The 21,386-nt window shown below is 43.1% G+C and overlaps 1 long non-coding RNA gene across 1 annotated transcript in view; it reads left to right on the top strand.

Annotated features, from left to right (window-relative positions):
- Positions 1 to 6,424, top strand: part of LOC109322190 — a 13,940-nt gene extending 7,516 nt beyond the window's left edge. The window contains exon 2 of the long non-coding RNA XR_002104333.1: positions 5,063 to 6,424. This is a non-coding gene — a long non-coding RNA (uncharacterized LOC109322190). The remainder of the gene's footprint in view (positions 1 to 5,062) is intronic.
- Positions 6,425 to 21,386: the final 14,962 nt, after the last annotated feature.

The following is a 21,386-nucleotide window of genomic DNA, read 5'->3' as shown; positions in this document are numbered from 1 at the left end:
TTTGCTGAGCCTGTCCAGGTCAGCCTGGATCACCCGCCTGTCTTCTCGTGTGGATGCTTTGCCCCAAAGTTTGGTGTCATCGGCGGACTTGCCAGTCCACTCCTGACTCCAATGTCCACATCATTAATGAAGATGTTGAACAATATGGATCCGACCACAGAGCCAACTTCCCAGCCAGCGGATCGTGGTGAACCCAAGGCCACAATTGGCCAGTTTCACCAAGAGGTGATCATGGGATAACAAATAGAAGGCTTTTTTGAAGTCAAGATATATGACATCAATCTCTTCTCCCTTATCCAGGTGATAGGTCATAGAAGTAAATGAGATTGGTCAAGCAAGACCTACCCGCAACAAACCCGTGTTGGCTATCCCACAGGATTTTGGCATTGGCCAGTCCATTAAGGATGGCCTCCTTTATAAACTTTTCCAATATCTTCCCTGGGATAGAAGTCAGGCTGATGGGCCTATAGTTAGCCGGATCCACTTTCCTCCCTTTCTTGAAATAAAGAACCACATTGGCCTTCTTCCAGTTTTTGGGCATTACACCAGAGCACCAGGAGTTCTCAAAGATCTGTGCCAGTGCCTGGGCTATGATGCTTGCCAGCTCCTTGAGTACCTTGGGGTGTAGATTGTCAGGGCTGGCTGACTTGAAGGTATCCAGCTTCTCAAGATATTCCTTCATGAGGTCAGCATTAATAGAGGGAGGGGGATCTCCCTCACCTGGACCTCCCTGTCCCGTAGCAGGCATGGGCATCCTGTGGGACTGATGAAAGAGCGACGCAAAGTACCCATTTAATAGGTTGGCTTTTTCCTGGGTGTCAGGTGTCATTTGTACCATCTGGTTCAGCAGGGGTCCAGCGTTGCTCTTGCTTTTCCTCCGGCTCCCCACATATCTGAAAAAGGACTTTTTATTGTCCATGATGCTCGAAGCTAGTTGGAGTTCAGTTGCAGCCTTGGCTTTCCTGGTTTACTCCCTGCAGGACTGGACCAGTGCAGAATAATCCTCCTTGGAGGTGAATCCCATCCTCCATCCTTTGTAGGTCTTTCTTTTTAGCCTCAGGAGGTCTGCTAGGTCCCTGGAGAGCCAGGGAGGCTGGTGTGCCCTCTTGCTGCCTTTCCTCTGAGATGGAATAGACTTAGCTTGTGCATTGAGTATCGCTCCCTTGAGGAGCAACCGCTCTTGTTGAACTCCCCTCTCCCTGGGGTCATGGTCCCTTAGGGCCTGACTGACAAGCCTCCTGAACTTTCCAGCTTTCCAGCGGATGGTGAAGGTGATCAGCTCGTGGTCGCTGTCACCCAGCTTCCCATCGATCACTAGGTCGCCTATTAGGTCATCCCCAGTAGCCAGTACCAGGTCGAGCAGCGCTTTGCCTCTTGTTGGTCCATAGACTTCTTGAGTCAGGTAGAGGTCATCCACGTACAAGAGGAAGCTTTGCGACCTCTCAGATTTTGCTGAGTGATCCTTCTGCGAGATGTCTAAGTAATTGAGGTCACCCATGACAACCATGGTCCTGGACTATGCAGCCTCAGCCAGTTTATAGGCGAACTCCTGGTCAAGCTCAGGACTTTGGCTGGGAGGCCTGTAGTAGACTCCCACTGTTGTGCCCCCTGTGTCATGTTCCCCACGGATTTTAACCCAGAGGGTCTCCAGTCGTCCACCCTGGTCGTTAATATCAGCCTGCAGGGAAGCGTAGAGAGAGAGCTACAGCCCCGCCCCTTTTATCTACACAATCCCTCCTGTACAGGGTATAGCCGTCTATACCCATGGTCCAGTCATGGGTGGAGTCTCACCAGGTCTCTCTTATCCCTATGATGTCATAATTATTTGCATTGAGCAGGAGGATGAGCTCCTCCTGCTTATTCCCCAAGCTCCTGGCATTTGTGTACAGGCAGGCAAGTGTCCCTTTGGGGGCTCTTGCCTTGCCCACAGTTTGTACCAGGGCTGGGGCAGGGGTAGGCTCCCTTAAGCGCCTTGGCCTGCTGGCTTTGCAAAGGTTGCTTGGCGGGCCAGCAGTGGCAGTAGTTCCCCCTGTCCCCAGGCGGGCTTAGTTTAAAGCCCAGTGGAGCAGGTCAGCCAGTCTGGCTGAAAAGAGCCTCCTCCCCAGGGGAGAGAGGTGGAGGCCATCTCTTCCCAGCAGCTCGCTGCCTCTCTCGCCAAAGAGCGGGCTGTGGTCATGGAAGCCAAAGCCTTCCCAATGACACCAGCGCTGCAGCCTTTGGTTGACTACATGGATCCTCCTCTCCCTCCTCAGCCAATAGCCTGAGACTGGGAGGATCAACGAGAACACCACCTATGCCCCCAGACCCTTTAGACCCGCTCCCAAATCCCTGTAGCGCCTCATGACCCAGCTGGGAGCGCTCCGAGCCGTGTCATTGGTACCCACACGAATAAGGACCATGGGATAGTGGTCTGTGGGCTGGAGGAGCTTGGGGATCTTCTCTGCAGTGTCCCGGATGTGGGCCCCTGGGAAGCAGCAGACTTCATGGGCTAAGGGGTTGGAGTGGCAGATCACCCCCTCAGTCCCCTTCAGGGTGGAGTCTCCCACAACAGACACCTTACGTTTTGTCTTGGGAGAGTGTGGATGGTAGCTGCAGTTGAGCCTGTGTTGCCTGTGGGAGCTGGCAACTCAGCAGGCTCTGCTGGAGCAGGAAGAGGTGCGTACCTGTTGCTAAGCTCCGGCAGGGCAGGGGGCCTTGGTGCAGTGGGCCTTAGGGCCCTTGACCACCTTGGTCCATGTCCCTGACTGGACAGAGTAGGAGGTCCCGGAGTCCTCCTTTGTCTCTTTTATCAACAGCTATGGCTCTGAACTGGAGAAAATACAAAAAAGTCGCCAAGGAAACAAAGGCCCTCTGTATACTGCTTTATATACTCCATGGATGCGGGGAGGATTAGTGGCCCTTAACTGATCCTTCTAGACCTTCTAAATGAAATGACTGGTGTCAGAATGGTAATCCTTCAGTGAAGCTTATCTGTGAAACATGAGGGGATTCCTGGACCTGGTTGCTCAGGTGCAGGATGGTCAAGTTGTGGCTGGAGAAGTTCTGGGCAAGTAAAATTAGTAGTGATGGGAGTCGTGGTGGGGGAGAGGGGGTTAGAACAAATCAGTAGAGAATGTTTTGGTGCAAGACAATGTCCAATAGTTCGAGCATGTTCCCACATCAAAACCAGCTTTTGATTTACAGGAAAATATTTTGCAGTGATGGGTAGTAAGAGCTCCTGCAGTTTCTGCAAACTGGTATGAAATAATGTTTGCTACATAAAAGCTCTTTCTCACTTGGAGTCTACCATTAAAACCTCTTAACTTTGAATTTCTTTTTCTGGTCAAGGCTAGAGAGAGAAGCCCTGGTGCTACAGATGCTGAGTTAAGTAGGTTTCAGATGTGAACTCAGGTTAGCCAATGAGCCAGGCCTGCAATTTCTAAGCAAGTGTTTTGAACACTAGATGATTATGTAAAAAATGAGGAGTACCACCGACTCGGTGGGGTGCCTGCCCTTAGAAGAGCACCCTGGGTTCTCTGGATTACAAATGGACAGAGGTGCCTAAATTCTGGAGAGGGCAAGAGTTCAGATGCCTACCATGGTTCAGATTTACCTATTGCTGGTTTCCTATTCAGCATCTGGGCTCTCTGAATTGTCTTTAGGAGGTGCCTAACTCTCCCACTTGACTGTGTCAGGAGTCCAGCTATTGATCTCATTCTTTGACACACCCTTCTAGACCAGTGACCTGCTTTTTAAACATGCCATAGCCTAAAATGGAGGCACCTGAAGCGTCAATCTGTATTTTGCCCTTATGCCCATACATAGGCAGCTAAGTAAAGTGCCTCATTTCCAGATCATCATCCTACAAAGTTTTCTCTCTCTCTCTCTCGGTGGCTGATACCCTGCTCCCAGATGTAGTGTCCACACTAGATGTGAGCCCAGCACTCTTGCAAGATATATGAACTAGTATACCCACTGTCCATCCAGAGATATTAATCTTGCCACCTTAGACCTGCCAATATGACAAAACATTCCCATTTTAACTGGCTGGGAGTAACTTGCTCCATTTGCCACTGCTAGATTGTCTCCAGGCATGCCCCTGCATCCACGCTGTGGCGCATGGCAAATTGCCCCGGATGGGGTAGGGAGGCTGGGGCCAGCACCTGGGCTGGCCCCAGCAGCTTTATTTGGGGGCTCCTGGGACTGCAGCAGTGCTGACCGAGGCATGCAGAGCCTGGCCAGCATCTGGAGTGTGGCTCTGGCTGCCCAGGCTCTGGTTTCGGGTGGCACAGGCTGCAGCCACGTGGGCTGCCCCACCTTTTTTTAGTGCAGCTTTTTTTGACACCAGGATCTTTGTAACCCTTTTTTCTTCTGCAGCTACATTTGAACTTGTTTCTGCAGCCCACTAGCCAATATGCTGGAGAAAAAGACTTCAGCTCTGAGTAGTACTTCCCTTGTTGGCACAGTGTTTAATTTTTTTCTATTCCTTTCTTTCAGATGTTTGGTTGATTTTTGTTTCAGTGTATTTTTTAAAGAAAGAAAAAGGCAGTGTGCTTCCTGTCAGAAAATCTTTAGTAAATATTTATTGAGAAAATGTTATGTTAGTAATTCTCCCAATAAATATTTATTAGAGGATTAGACCTACTAACCCCTGTACAATTATGGTAAATATTGACTACTGCCAATAGAAAACCGACTCTGAGATACAGTGAACGCTTAAGGTGTGGTGGGACCCAGATAAGCTGAGATTTGATCTTACTTTTGAAGTCACATAGTAATGGCCTCTACTTGATGATTATTATGCTGCAGGACCTTAGTGAATTTGCTTGGGCTGCTTATATTGAGGAAAGGGTCATTGAATCAGATGGAGGTACACAATTAAGGGCAAATTTTGCTTCCAAACTGCAAAACATTCTGGGAAAATTCTCAGCAGGTGTAAATTGTCATTACTCATCACTGAATTAATGGAGTTTATACCAGCGGAGGGTCTGTCCAAGCTGTTTTTCCTCTTTGGATGATGGTATGTGTTTATTTACTAAAAGGAAATGAGTTTCTAAACATGTCTTGTTTACTTTTATTACAGGCATCATCCTCATAATGATGGATTATGGATCTCATGTGGGCATCGCAAGCCCACATGTGTTTATGTCTTTAAATACAACAACCCCCTGCTTCACAAAAAACATTCATACAGTTACAGAGGGCTGTGTCACTCACATTAACGTTACTGAAATTTACTGCATCATCCAACAGAGATGGGCATACTGCAGCATTTAGCATTAGTGTCCAATCTCATTGCTTAGGTTCATTGTTCAAAATGCGGTTACAGCTTCCACTGGTAGTAAATATTTCACTGAATTTTTTTAAACCTGAAAAAGATAAGGAATTGTCTTTATGTGTAGCCAGATTTGGATAGAATTATATGGGTGTTTGTGTGTGTGTGTGTGTTGCTTAACATAAAGATAAAAAAATAAGTGTGATAATACCAATTAAAAGTCCATGAGTAAGTTAAGTGTTTATAAGACCTTAACTAATGGTTTGTACTAACGTAAACCACTGTGTTGCCCTAAGAATTTTGAAGGCTAAAAAAATAAACCATTATGAAAGACTTGGTATGGGTTGGGGCATTCAGGGTCTCTGATAATAAATAATCTAGACCTTTGTGTTTGAATACTGAAGGAGGCTTCAGCTAATGCCACAGCTTGCTTGCCAAACTCACTGTGCACTTGTCAGCAATCAAAGTACCCTGGATAACATTTAACAAATGTCCATGCTGTCCTGATTCAAAACAAAGGCGATATTCATTTGGGGCTGGCATGGTTACCTGCTAAACAATGTGGACGATGTTATTTCTCCAAAATTGTTATTTCTTCACTATAATCATAGGACAGTTACCATGCAACCTGTGGTGATAATATCATATCTAGTCTCAAAATATGCATTGAAAAAATGCAGCAACTTGTAAGTAGCATCTCAACTGATATTTATAATCTCTTAGGTCAGGACATTAGATATAGGTCATGTTTTCCTTGTCCTTTGTTTTGTTGTTTCCTTCATGTAAGGAACATCATATAACCACATCAGTAAGAAGATTAGAGTTGAGACTGATGCACCTTTCTTCACTCACTCTGCTGTGTCTGGGAACTGCAGAATTCAACGACATGTCTGGAACCTTATGAGCTACGGTGTTTAGGTAAAACAAGATGGACTGAGGCTAGGCTATCAGCCTTTGTTATAAGCCTCATAACTATTGTCAAATATCGCTTCTCTTCATTTTGTCAGTGTGTCACCAATTGTTCATTCTTACATACAAAATAACAATCTTCCTTCTGTATAAAATACTGCAGTATTTTACCATAGTCACCTCAAACACTTCAGTATCTGAATAAAGAAATATCAAAAGATATAATTTTTGGACCATTGCCCTAAACCACTCTAGTACTTTGATATATGTGATTAAGTGTAATTTTTGCTTTGATAAAACGGCTACAATTTTAAGAGCAAAAGTAAGGCAGGATTATGACACATCTAGGGGTAGAGTATCCAAGGACGTGTGTGGCCTGAAGAGGACAGTATCTGTTGATCAGCACCCCCTCTGTGCAAGCAATACCAGTACTGCTAAGGAGGATGAAAGTTGTGGAACAGGAGGGCAGCAAGCTGAAGAGGAGGGAAAAGCTCTCACAGCAGGGACCTACACTGTAGCATAGTGGTCTCCAGCCTTTTTAAGTAGGATATCACCTTGTGAATTAAGCAGCAACCCAGGATCTACCTTATGGAACCCCTCTCCCCTCCCCCCAATTAGGTCAGTATGTGGGGAGGGGAGGTGGGGCAAATTGAGGCCGAGAGAGAAAAACCATATTTCGGGGTGCCCCTCCAGCAGGTAAATCTGTGGGGGAAGGGGAATGGGTCATGGAGGGGGGAGCAGATCAGGGCCCCAGTGGTGAGGGAGGGAGTGGGGCACAGACAGGAGCAGGATATAAGGTGAGTGGAGGCCTGGCCAGGCTGGGTGGTGGGACAAGCAGAGGCCTAGTGGGGCCCTACTTACCTCAGCCACTACTCCTACCTGTGCCCCGCTCGTTCTCTTACCACTGGAGCCTCAATCTGCACCCCCCCATGGCAGTGAGGGAGAGAGTGGGGCAGAGTGTGGAGTATGCCCAGCACGGGGAAGTGGGGTGGCTCCTGCTGCTGTATGCACACCGGGAGGGCATGGGGGCCATATGCCTGGGATCTGCATGCAGAGGAGGCCTGCTGTCACTGCAGGCTAGGCCAGGGCTGCTCTGGGCTCTTCCTGGCTCTTCTCTTCCTCCCTCTGTCCCTCACTGTGGGCCCTCGGTCTGGCCTCCACTCCTTTTCTCCTCCACAGACTGAACTGCTGAGCTGGGGGGTGGGGGCAGCTTGTGCATGCATGTGCACATGTGCTCAGCCCCTCTTAGCCTCAGATTGACTCTGGGAGCAGGGCTCAAGGGATCACGGGCCCCCAGGTGGTCATTTCCTCTGTGCTTCCAGTGCCTGTTGTAGGCCACAGTCCTAAGAGGGAAGGATGCATTGAGAAAGTCAACTGACAACTCGGATGGTGGTGTCACCAAGAGGGCTTCGACTTCGTCAACCACAGCATGCACTTCCGGGACAGAGGACTCCTGGGAAGGGACAGCATCCACATCACACAGAGAGGCAGGCAAGTCTTTGTTCTCAGCCAGGATGGTCTACCTTCTAGATACAGCTTTAAACTAAGATTGCTGGGGGATGGGGAAACACCGACTGGAGCTTGCCTGGGGCCCAACATACAAGAAAGCTCCATAGATAGGGACACTAGGAGAGCCACTTTTGCGGGAGCTGAGGAAATAGCTCTCCTTCAGCATGACAGGAAGCCAAAGGTCTCAATAGGAGGACTCAGGTGCCGGTGCACTAATGCCAGGAGTATGGGGAAGAAGCAGAGGGAGCTAGCCCTCCTGTTCTCTGGTGGGCATTAGGACCTAGTAGGGATTACGGAGACCTGGTGGGACTCCTCACATGATTGGAGCATAGCCATACAGGGTATGCCCTTCATAGAAGGGACCAGGTAGGGAAGAAAGGTGGAGGGGTAGTTCTCTGTGTGGGAGCAGTACACCTCCTTGGAGGCCGATATAGGCTCCAAAGAAGAATGCTTGAAACCCTCTGGGTCAAGCTGAGGAGAGTGGGGGCAGGGCCTGGAGAGACCTAACTGTAGGTGTTTACTACAGACCACCAAAATGGGGAGGAACTCGATCTAGAGTTCGCCCAAGAACTGATAGAGGCTGCATGTGCATGGGACATGGTTGTCATGGGCAACTTTAATTATCTGGACATCTCTTGGGAGGAACACTTGGCCAAGTCAGACCAGTTGCATTCCTTCCTGACCTGCTTTGAAGAGCTCTTTCTGGCTCAGAAGGTGCACAGGCCAGCCAGAGGTAATGCTCTCCTAGACTTGGTCCTGGCCAAAGGAGATGACCTGGTGACTGACTTAAATATAGAGAGTAGCCTGGGCGACAGCAACCGTGAAACCATCACATTCACTGTCCATCACAAAGCAGTCAAATCTGATAGCAGGGTTGAATTCTTGGATTTCAAAAATGCAAATTTCAATAAGCTCAGGTCACTAGTAGGGGAAATGCTGCGGGACTAGGGACCAAAGGCAAAAGGTGTGCATGAAGAGTGGTCATTCCTTAAAGACATGATCCTTGAAGCACAAAGGAAGTCTGTTCCCATGCAGAGAAAAGGTAGCAGAAGGACTGAGAAGCCCTTTTGGCTAAACAGGGAAATCACGGTCCTCTTAAGAAAGAAGAAAGAAGCGTACAAACAAGGGAAGCTCGGGACAGGCCCCAAGGATGGCTATACAACAAAGACCCACACTTATAGGGAACAAATTAGGCCAAGGAGGTGACTGAACTTAGATTAGCAATGGGAATCAAGGACAGCAAGAAGTCCTTCTTTAGATATGTAGGGAACAGGAGGAAAACAAATGGAAGTGTAGGGCCATTGCTCAACAACTCAGGACGGCTGATTACTGACACTCAGGAAAAAACTGAACTCCTGAATGACTACCTTGCCTTGGTATTTTACTGGACCAAGGGGAAAATCATGCCAGATAGGGTACAAAATGAACAGGGCAGGAATGACTGCCCTCCTACTATTGCCATAGAACTGGTGTGTGATCAGTTAAAGAAATTGGACATATAAAAGTCAGCAGAGCCAGATGACCTTCATCCAAGGTGCTGAATGAGCTGGCTGAAGTCATCACAGAGCCCCTGGCAAAACTGTTCCAAAACTTGTGGCACTCCAGAGAGAGCCCTGGGGACTGGAAGAGGTCCATCTTTATGCCCATCTTCAAGAAGGGGAGGAGGGAGGACCTGGGTAACTGTAGGCCATTAGCCTAACTTTTTTCCCAGGTCAAATCTGGGAAAAACTCATTAAGGAGCCTATGTGCAATAGGCTTGCAGAAGGTAGGATTCTGAATAACAGCCAGCATGCTTCATCGTGGGCAGGTCTTGTCTTACCAACCTCATCTCCTTTTATAATCAGGTACCTTGCACCCTGGATAAGAGAGAGGATATTGTCATTGTATACCTTGACTTCCAAAAAACCTTTAATTTGGTATTCCACGATGTTCTTGCAAAAAAATTAGAGGATTGTGAGCTTAACTGCAAGACAGGTGGGTATGAAGCTGGCTGTGGCATAGGACCCAGAGTCCTAATGAATGGATCTGTGTCATTCTGGTGAGAAGTGGCCAGTGGTGTCCCACAGGGGTCGGTGCTTGGTCCACATCTTTATCAATGATTTGGATGTGGGGGTGAAAAGCTCATTGGCCAAGTTCATGGATGACACCAAGTTATGGGGAAGCATGGTCACACTTGAAGATAGGTTACAGATACCAGCAGATCTAGACAGGCTAGCAAGTTGAGCAAGTCAGAAACAGATGTAGTTCAACACTGAGAAATGTAAAGTGCTCCATTTGGGGACAAACAACCCCCTGCACACCTACAGGCTTGGCAGCGCCAAACTGACTAGCACCACAAACGAAAGGGACTTGGGTGTAATAATAGTCCACAGTATGACTATGAGCCAGTAGTGCAATGTTGTTGCCAGCAGGGCAAATAATACCCTGGCATACATCAATCAATGCATTTCCAACAAAACCAAGGAAGTGATTCTTCAGCCTGAAAAAGGGAAGGCTGAGGGGACTTGGTAGCAGCTTACCGCTACATCAAGGGAGTACTTCAAGGGCTCAGTGAACAACTGTTCACCAGGGCACCCTTGGGGGATACCAGGAGTAATGGCCACAAACTCCTGGAAGATTGTTCAGGCTCAACATTAGGAAAACTTCACAACTAGGGTGTCCAAACTGTAGAATAAGCTCCCTCCAAAGGTGGTGCAATCACCTGCCCTGGAAATCTTTAAGAGGTGATTGGACAGTCACCTTGCTGGGGTCACCTGGCCCCAGCCATCTTTTCTGCCTGGTGCAGGGGGCTGGACCTGATGATCTTCCAAAGTCCCTTCCAGTCTTACAATCTATGGGGCCCATAATGTATAGAGGCAAGGTCCATTCATGGAACAATAACTTGCTAAGGAACAGCAGCCATAAATGCTGAGATGCAACTTGACTGGGATGGCTTAGTAAGGCCTGCCTTAACCAGAGGAAGTTGGACTAGATGTCATCATGATATCCCTTCCAGCCCCATGATCCTATGCTGCTCTGATATAATTTTTAAAAAATGGTTCAGCTCCCATTAGCTCCAATGAGCTCTTTTACAGATCTGGCCAATTAATCTAAGTGTTTAAATGGGGGCTGTTAGGTCTTAAGCAAGTTTGAAAATTGGCCTGGTGGGAGAAACACATATCTAATATTCTATTTCTTAATTTCAACCTATTTCTTAGTCTGAGTGTATCATACTCTGTGTCTAGCCTCACAATGGATTAAATGGCATATTTTGAAGTTGTGTTATGTAAGATCTTTGGGAATGCTGCAGTTTATTTTTCCCCTGTAAAGACTAGATTGATTAGTAGAGTTTTAGGGCTGACCTGTTTTCAGCATTTCGAGGGCTACATTTATTTTCATCCCTTTCTTAAAGAGCAGCTGGACATTTTGCTGTGTTTGGATTTTTCCTTTTGCCTACCCAGAGCATGTGTTTTTATCGACAGCTGAAGACTGTATAAACCGATCGTACAATAAATGTCTTAATAAAAAGAGACAACTTTGGAGAAAAAAAGAAAATTGACACTCAGTTGTTCTCTATGACTGTTTAATGACTTATTCTAAACAATGTACAATTACACACAAGACAAGTACCAAACTTCTATGCTATAGGCTGTTGAAGTGCCAAAAGGAAATTCAGGACATTCAGAGATGCAATCATTTTTTTCCTGGAGCTTTCAAATGTATGTAATTATTTTTAGATAATGCTATATGCACACCAGGGTTGATACTGCCCCTCATGAGAGCTAGGTCGGGATATGGTCCATTGTGCATAAACATACAGAGACCATATTCTCATTTACACTAGGTTACACTGGCACTATGGTGAAAATGGGCGTTAATGTAAATGAGAGTCAGACACAAATAGTCCATGGCAAATTACTTTATTGCCTCTAATTTTACCTAAGTTTCTTTCTACTACAAAAACAAAACTGCATGTGAAAGAGACTGGGGCTACTAGGACTGCTACTACATTACACATATTAAATGATAATGATAATGAGACAGATTCTTAGCTGATATTAATCAAGATAGCTCTGTTAATTTGAGTAGAGTTATAGATATTAGATTTGCTCTATTAAGTTGCTGCATTTAACTTTCATGTTGAACTATATATTTTTTTCTTTCCTGTGCAAAATCTCCCCCTCTCATTTTTTTTAAAGCCCTGTAGGAAATGTTTTTCAATAAAGAGTCAAGAGACTCACGTCTAGAATTTGTATGTACACCAGAAACCTAAATGAATGGTACAAGCTGATAGTGAATAATTCTGCCACACCTCTCTTCTTTCTTTAAAAACTTTCTACAAATATCTGATTTCAGTCTTAGATTTATGGCATAAATAAAAAAATTCTACACTGTAGAGACATAAAGATATATCTTGGAAAGTGAAACAAAAATATTTTGTTAGACTTTGGAACATTTCTTAGTGAAACAAACAAACAAACATAATATTCATATTTCACAAGCTGCTGTTTTTATATATAGATATCAGTTATATATATAGAACCCGGTCCTGCACCATCAACACTTTTATTGATCTCCTTTGGAGTTATACATACTGAAAGGAATGCAGGATTTGGCTTGTATGTAGCATTTGCAATAACTTTAGGGGAAAAGCTTCAAAAGCTTCTGCACAGTGGGTGCGTCTACATGTGTTGCTATAGTGATGTTACTGCGCTGTGATTTAGTACTTCCTTTTGGAAGTACTAAATCATGGCTCAATAACAGCCCATACTGCACAGTGTGTGCTGCACATAGTTATTTTTAGCAGCTACTTTGTTGTAGTGGTGCACTATAATGGGGGAATGCATCACTACACAGAAATAGCTGCTGGTCACGTGTAGACACCCGCGGATGCTACATCACTGTAGCGCATTACTATGGGGATGTAACATTAATGTATAGATATGCCCACAGTGTCTTAAACTGAGCAGAGCATCTAAAGCCGACTGGGATTTCTTTATTACAAAAAAAAAAAAAAAAAAAATCCCTCAATAATGACCAATTTCTTGCACATTAAATATTTTATAGAAATATGTCAATTTTGATGAAATTTCATTTTGAAGAAAATGCAATACACTTTGGACCTCTGCCGGAAAACAATTTTTGTTTAAATTGTTTATTTCATAGTATATAACAAAAAAAACATTTATTGAAATAGAACTGAAACATTTGGATTTTAAGGGAGGATATGCTTACAAACCTGAAACAACATTTTGCCCAACATTTTCTTTCTTGGGAAATTTTGAATTATTTTAGCTTGTTTAATTTTGAAATGAAAAAACCCCCCAAACAACCAGCAAATGTCTTGTAAAACAGAAAACCCATTCTCTCCCATTCTCTGTTTACCTGTCAATGCCTATTTGTCACCTGGAATATGTATAACCAATCTCAACTCTTACAGACGTTTAGGGCAAGAAACAACTTTTATAATCTTTTATTCTGACTGCCTGGCCATGTGTACATGAGACGCTGACCACACAGTTGTTACTGTGCAGTCATTTAGTAGTTGAATACTCAAGAACTAAATAACTGCTCAGTAAATAGCATTACTGTGTAGTAGCATCTGTGCACAGCTTCCTGGTGATGCTGACTGTGGAGTACCTCATTACTACTGAGCAGTAGCGTCACCACATGGTCCATGCCCTGCGAGCATAGGCCCCTCAAAATTTTTCATAGACCATAATGCTTCCTTGTCAGCACAAAAAGTCTGAGAATTTTCAATATTAAACTCTACCTAAATATATGTGGGTCAACAGCTTGTTGAAGTCAATACAGAGATTACACTGGTTTTAGTAAAGGGGGGATTAGGTTTTATATGCATTTTTAAGATTAGGTACCTTTATTGGCTCTATTCCTTATATATGTACTATTGTTTGACCTCAGTTTCGAAATTGGAATAATAGGAAGGTTTATATAAGGCAGAATCTCAAAATAATGCTTTTGAAAAATGTGAGGTGCGAGTCCATTTGACTTTACCTGTATGATCCTGCTGAAGTCAATGAAATTACTTATGCAAAGAAATTGCGGCGTATTTGGCCCCAAACAAGAGGACTAGAAAGTTGAGAGTATCAAAAGTAAGATGCAGAGCACAAACTAGTTTAAAATATACCAATAGTCACCAATAACTAGGGACCTACCTAAATTGCAATTTTGAGTGGGCTCCATGCTTTTGACAGTCTCCCTGAACACCCCCCTCAAAAAAAAAAACTTACTGAAAATAAACTTGTGGCTGCTGTGGCCTGGCTGCACAGCCCACTGGGGAGGGAAGGAGGAAAGGGAGATGCTGGCATGGCAAGATGGCTGCCACCTCCACCCCTCACAGCTGATTGGCTGCAAGGGCTATCTGCCATCTAGCCCCATCCCTCTCCACCAATTGGTGGTGAGATGCGGGGCTGTATGATGGACAGCCCTCACAGCCAATCAGCAGCGAGGGGCAGGGCCACTGGTGTGGAGGTGTGGGGGAGCCTCTGTGCTTGGTTTATGACAATGGCTGCCAGCCCCATGGTTTGCCCACAAAATTGGCCAGCAGCCATCTTGAGTTTGGTAGACCCCTACTCATAACCTGCAGTCATAGATGTGATGGTGATTATCATTGTCTTTTATGAAATGCAGTGATGATCTCAGTTAATTTCCTAAGACAGCTGTCCATACTGCAAATCCAAAATGACAACTGCGTACAGACAAATCTGTGTTCAGGGGTGTAGGTTGTAGCCGTGTTGGTCTAAGGACATAGGCAGACAAGGTTCTTTGAGTAAATCTGATATCTTGTATTAGACCAACTCAAATAGTTGGCAAAATTCTTCTTAGCAAGCCTTCAGGTTTAAATACCCTTCATCAGGTTGAGGAAGCATCTGCAGTTGGTGTGTGTGCTCTTTCTGGATGGAATGAATAGTAAAGAAGCCAGAGACTGGTGTGCATGCAAGAAATGCAGTCTGAGTAGGCATCTTCACAGAAGGCTATATAGACAGAGAAAGGATTACATAGCTATGGACGCTGAACAGTACACTTAGTCCTGAGACCTCACCAAGGGTACTGGATGCCCAAAAGCTTGTCTAACAACTCTCCCAACTATACATTGATCCAATAAAAGAATCACTAAACGTCCTTGCCTTTCATAAACTTATCCTTCTATGAATACTTGTCCAGGATAAAACTGATCCACATTAGTGAGGAAAGGTGGGGAACATTACACTGCTATTGTCTGTGGATAATATTTTTAGTTTTGAAACTATGGGTCTGGTCCCTTTCAAGAGTACTAATTTCACTTAAAAAACATTCAGATCCAAATATAAAATGTAAACGGGCCCTAAGAAATGAGATTGCTATGAAGAATTATGTAACTCTAAAACCTGACCTCAAGCTTATCCAAACCTTCAAGAGTAGCCTCATCTTTACAGGGATCTACTTAAAGCCTTAAACTACCCATGGCTCTGTAAGTTTGTTACAAGCACGTAGTAAATATGTCCAAACATAGCTACTGTCCGGAAGTTAAATAGAGTACTAGTAGGCTTTAAAAAGTGCATTGATTTCAATTTTCATTTTCATGTTTTAATAGTGTAGTAACTGGACAAAATTTAATCATTTTACTTACATTAACTACTTAAACTTATTACAATTCTATATAGCCAATTAGCACAAATATATAAGGTGTTTAAAAGTACAAGTAAAAACCAGTATAAAAATAAAGCATTATTGATGCTCATTACATTTAATAAAAATAAACTTTATGCAGTCAGCCATGGTACTGCTGAATAAATATATTAATAGTTGCACTGTTATGGTCTGCTTCTGTGGTTCCACTTTAACAATGATTTCCCATTAACACATTGATGTTGACAGAAAAAGACCAAAGGAACCCTTATGACTTTACCAAAATGTCATAACAAAATGAAAGCTTGACCTGTTTCTGAAGGATCGACTTTCAAGCAGGAAACTGAGTTATTTTGGAAACTGAGCTAATGACACTGTTATTATATCTCCCAAGTGATAAGGCTGATGGATATATACCACTTGTATTTTGCCTAATCCTTTTCCCAATGCTGAGGACCTGTCACTTAGTGATCATCCAGTGTGACTTATCTATGTATGACCTATCTATGCGTATAAATGTTCTTGCTCTCTCATTTTCATATTTGAAAATATTTCAATAGAGCCATCTAGATCAAAGCATAATTTTTTTTCATGGGAAATAGATAAATTCTGGTCTTTTCAAAGGGATACCAGGGAATCAGGCATTCAGCTCTCATTAGGCATCTCAGAAATCCAAGCCAAAAGAAATAAATAAGACCTGCTGCAGTGTAATATCACTTCATGTCTCCCTGGAGAGCGTGAGCTTGTATACAAACAAAGTACATGTGTAAGGACTCCTGAACAGACCCAGGAAAATATAAAAAAGACAAACAATAGTAGCTATTACAGGTGTTTCAATTAAACTTCCATTAAATTTACAAGGGTCCAAGTTTTGAAACTTAAGCTACACTTAAAGCATAAACTATTACATTTAGTATCTTGTTAGAAGTAACAGTAGGTTACAGAACTCTGCAATAATTGTTTGCACTCCTTACATGTTTTAAATTATATTTTTAGCTGATGGTGAAAAGTTTCTACTTGAAAGAAATGTGCAATAAAAACATGATTTTACCATCTCCCAACACTTCTTAAAGGTCGGAAGGGCAGATAAACAACTTCCTGCAGCTGTGGCTACATCTGGCACACGACTGCTGTAGAAATGTGCTTTGGAAAGATAAACATATCAGGTTGTATCTACTTGGTCTCCTACACTTTGGGATAAAGCTTAGCGACTGAACTTGACCCTATAGGTCCATCAGTAATTAATATAAAAAAACTACTTTGACACTAATGAATCAAACTCAACTGAGATTATATACATTTAAAATCAGCTTGGCCCAGTGGTTGAGTTTCCTTGATCCTCCTGTGGATGGGGATAGCCGTTTGTTACTCCTCTACAACTCATCCTCCTGGCATACTTCTGGTGATTTCCTCATCTTATATCTACAGGAATGGTCAGCTCCAGTCTGCCATTTTGTGTTTCAGGGGATCCATACTGTTTGTTGATGTCTTTGAAATTACAGATATGAAAGTCTCATGGTTTGAAGTGTGGGAAGCAGCTCTTTTCTTAGATGTAGGTGAATAGAAGCTTCCCTTGCCTGAGTGAAAAGAAGTTCTGCTGGTTATTTGGAGGCCTCTCTCTTTGCACGTCTTAAATCTAGTAAGCCATGTTGGTTCTTTATTGAGAAATACTATGAAACATATTGTTTCTTTCCCAACTAAACTGGTTGTTCTGCTGAGGGCTCCATGAATAACTGTTATTTTTGCTTCAGTGGTGAAACAAACTAAAATCCATTGTTTGACATACAGTGTGAATCAAAGCAATTAGGCTGAGTTCAAATAAAAAGTGTCATTTGGCTCAAAATGAATGGCTTAATTTTGTTTTCAGATATTTTTAATCAAACCAAAGAACTAACCACACTAAGGACTAGCAGGAAGGAATTGCTTCCCCAATAGCCAACTTGCAAACATGCTTCTCTAGAAAAACAGAGACCAACATTTCTGGTAGGCATGATACAGATTAGCTCTGCACCTTTCCTTAGTGGCAATGCCTTTCCCTTGACCGATCTGTGCCTCTGCTTTCTGCTTCCTACCCCTATGCTCCCTGCCTGATTTCCTGCTCTGCTTCCTCCTCCCTGCTTTATCTACCACTGTGCTGCTTGTCTCCTCCATGACATGTGGTATGTCACACAGAGCCATGCCACAAATTGGCCATTCCTGCTCAAGAAAACAATATACCGTACCTAGATTCAAATCCCTTTTCTTCCTTACAGATCAAGAACTTGAAGCAAGACCTCCATCCCCTCAGGAAAATGCCCCAGCTGCTGGATAACAAGGCATTCTAGGATGGAGTTCTTTTAGAGTTGCTCACTCTGTGTAAATAGTTATTTATTGGAGGAGTATCCTACCTCTAAGGAGGTTGCCTTCGCCAATATAATACAAAGTATGCTTATGTGAGCTTCTCTCTCACTTTCCTCTTGAATATTTAAATATTTCTATAAAATATTAAAATACTATTTGGGGCAGAGAAACAGCATGACCTCCAAGCCCAAAAGTTAGGGCAATCTTCTGAATAGTGAGAGATGCTTGTTCAAATTTTTGCTGTGAATAAGGAAAGTGAGACTATATATCTGGAGTCCAATGAGTATCTCATTGACATCCAAAGAGTATCTTAACCACTTGGCTATGGGGACACCTTGTTCTTGTTTGTTTGTTTTTAATTCACCTATTTTGAAAAATCCAAAGGTAATTTTTGAAAGCAACAAATAGGTTTGTTCCAACACATCCACTTTTTCCTGCATTTTTGCCTCTTATAAATTATTTTCCAGGTTCAGTCTGAATCTAGGAGTTATTTTGGATTGACTGAAACTGCATTTTGGCTAATAAATTATTCACGAAAAACAAATTTACCCAGCCATAATCATATCCTCTCTTCACACAGAATGACCCAGAACAGGAAGAATTGTATTTCTATTTATTTTTTATGAATACATATAAAATGTGCCTAGCTGTACTTCTAAGTATGTGTACAAAGTTGTCCACAGTTATAGGCATATGTTCAAACAAAATACACTTCTCCCCACTTAATCTCTTCATATCCCAACCAGAGAATCCAGGGAGACGAATGAACTTTGCAACATTTCCTGATTGTCAGCAAATTCCAATTCCTGTGGAACACTGTGGGAGGTGAAGAGCATATTTCAATAAAGAAGACTTTTCTTAAAAGGCTGTACCACCAGGAACAGCTATTTCAACCCGAGATGATTAGCTCAAATGCCCAGCTGGTCTAATCGGTATTGGTTTTATCTATAGATAAGGATTCTTTAAGCTAGTTAAGATTCATAAAAGTGATCAGCATTGCCATTTGTAAGTCCAAACTGATGTCTGGAACTGTTTCTAGATACAAATCGGCAGCCAGTACAGATTCTACAGCTGAAATATAGTCCCTTGCTGTAGCACCAAGACCACACACTGCATGAGCTCAAGTTTCCATTTCCATACTGTTGGAATTTAATGTTGAATGGTAAAGACCTTTTTAAAGGAAAACATTCATTTCTTGCTGCTGGAAGGTGTCAAGTGCCATCAGGGCCCCCTGAAGTCAATTTGCAAAACTCTGTCATTGCAGTGAATAGCAAAACTCCTATGATATTTTAAGGGGTGATGCTTTTCACCACTTGGGTTCACTCCCAGTTGCTCATTATTTTTTTGATGAATCAGTGAGAGGCAAATGCTTGACCTATGGGAAATTAATGAACATTAGGAAAGGATAACAAAGACTTGTTCCTGCACACAGAGGAAACTGTTAGTTATGAGATTACAGATCTCTTCCCTGAAGCTTTAGTTCAAGCTAGAGGGCTGGTCCAGACCAATTTAAATAGTTCAAGACATGGCTTTATATTTTCAATGTTTTTCTTTTTGTTAAATCATTTTCCTTACTGGCTGACCCCAAAATTCAAAATAAGTCAGATGATTTCCTAGTACTCGAATTTGAGCATATGGCCACCATGGAAAGGGGTTCTTAATGATGTGAATCAAGTGAAAATGATCCACTTAATGTCTTCCAGTCAGGCTTAGTTTTCTCTCTCTCTCGCATGTAAATTTGAATCCATGTTTATATGGTGTCAGCTGTGTTGGACAGGACATATCATAAGGATGCCTGACAACGGTCTCTCCAAACAGGTCCTATACTCCCAACTCACTGATGGCCATTGCTTCAGAAGTGGGCAAAAGAAGATATTCAAGGACACCTTGAAGGCAAATCTAAAGAAATGTGATATTAAAAACAATACCTGGGAGACACAAGGACTGAATCATGTCTGGTAAAACAAATAATTGATCATTTGAGCAAACTCACCTTGGTAGGGAGGTAGGTAGAGAAGGACAAAGCAAAAGAGCTGTGACTCAACATCAGCAGGATCCACTCCTTCCTTTGAGAACTATTTGCCACTTCTGCAGTTGAACATGCAGATCTCAGATTGGTCTCTTTAAGTCATCTCCAAACTCAGAAATGACTTCCCTATACACTGAAAGACTATCTTTGTATTGAGGGACTGTTACCATTGCCAGTGATAATACCTAGATTCTTCCCATGGGTCAAAAGATAGTGTTAGCAGGCAGAGAGATCCAAAAGGCTGAACACCAAGTAGCAACTGTTGTGGTTCCGATTCTCAGCTGAGCCCAGTGAAAAGTTATCTATATCCATATGGCTGCTGGGTAGAGCAGACTACCTGCACTTACTTGGGGTGGGATGTGGTAATGAGCAGGGTTGAGGCAGAGTGCCATATCATCTGAAGACTTGTTACCCAGAAAGCAATAGTTGTGGCTAGAGGAGGCTATCCTCCACCAAATCATGTATGCCTACTGGCTTCAAACACAGGTGTCCTCTGCTCAGCCAAGGACATGACAAAGAATTAACTGATTCAGCAGCTACACCATGGCTCTGGATAGCAGGAAGTTCCACTGGAGATGGTTCTGTCTGAAGTCTGACCAGTCATGGTGTTCTCAATGATGAGTCTTTGCAATGTGTGCACTGTCTCTAGATGGCTAGGGCTTTCTCCTTTCACATAGATAAATTTGTGTTCATGCATTGTTCTGTGGGCTGCTCGGTACACTTCTGTGGGGCTCTGACTGACCCACAGAAATACTCTGATACCCTGAACCTGAAAGCAAAATGATTTTTCATTGCAAAATGATTCACATCTCTATTTTGCTACAGGTCAACTTAGAACAGCACTTTTTCACATTTCAGTTTCAAGAACAGCTAACAGATCAAACATATCAGAAATACTTGTAGCTGCTGACAGTATAGCAATCATTCAGTGTTGCTTATTTCTAGGCCTCTTCCTGACAGATAAATCCTAGAAAATGTATTGATTATAATTTTCACATCAGGGTGTTTCTGTCAAATTGCTGATTGAACACTTTGCAAACTCACAAGATCACAGGAGGTTCTGTATCTTCAGATTAGCATTTAGAGACCCTAGACAACTGGGAAGGAACTGCAGGAGACCAAGAGACTGCCATCGTCAAGGGTTAAGAGAGGAAAGAGTCAATCAGTGACTGATAAGGCTTAGCAATGATAAATCACAAACACAACACCAGGCTTAGGAATTCACAGCACAGTCTGTCATTAAAGCCCCCACACTTACATCTGATTAGCTTTGGCCTTTTTAAATGATCAATGGAGGAAGCAGGAAGGAAGAATAAACTACATGCAGTGCCTGGCAGTTGTTACTGTTAGTAGCCTATAGATATGTATGTGAAGATTTGGTTGCTAGTAGATCACAGCCAGAGGAACTGTAAACTCCAAAGGGTTTTGGTGATAGCTGCCTGTTAATAAAATATGGAGTCTTGTATTGGAAATGTTTGATATGGAACTGCCAAGCTGTGACAGTCTGAAAGAGGGAGAATTTTGAAACACTGTAAGATTTCCAGTGGCCCAGGGAATCATGTTACAAAATCCTTTGGCATTTTGGAGGTTTAAAAAAAAAGACTTAAAATTAAGAGGGAGCAGGTCTTCAGTAAAGCAAGGTTTGCCTTGTATTTTTGGACATGTAGCTTGGATTTGTGAACTTGTCCTAAGCTTGATCATAAGGTAACATAATGTCTGACAAGGGTATTTACAAGT

Source organism: Crocodylus porosus, unplaced genomic scaffold (genome assembly GCF_001723895.1).
Source record: "Crocodylus porosus isolate Cpor-Errol unplaced genomic scaffold, CroPor_comp1, whole genome shotgun sequence".
Lineage (NCBI taxonomy): Eukaryota > Metazoa > Chordata > Crocodylia > Crocodylidae > Crocodylus > Crocodylus porosus.
This window is presented reverse-complemented; position numbering and strand designations above follow the sequence as displayed.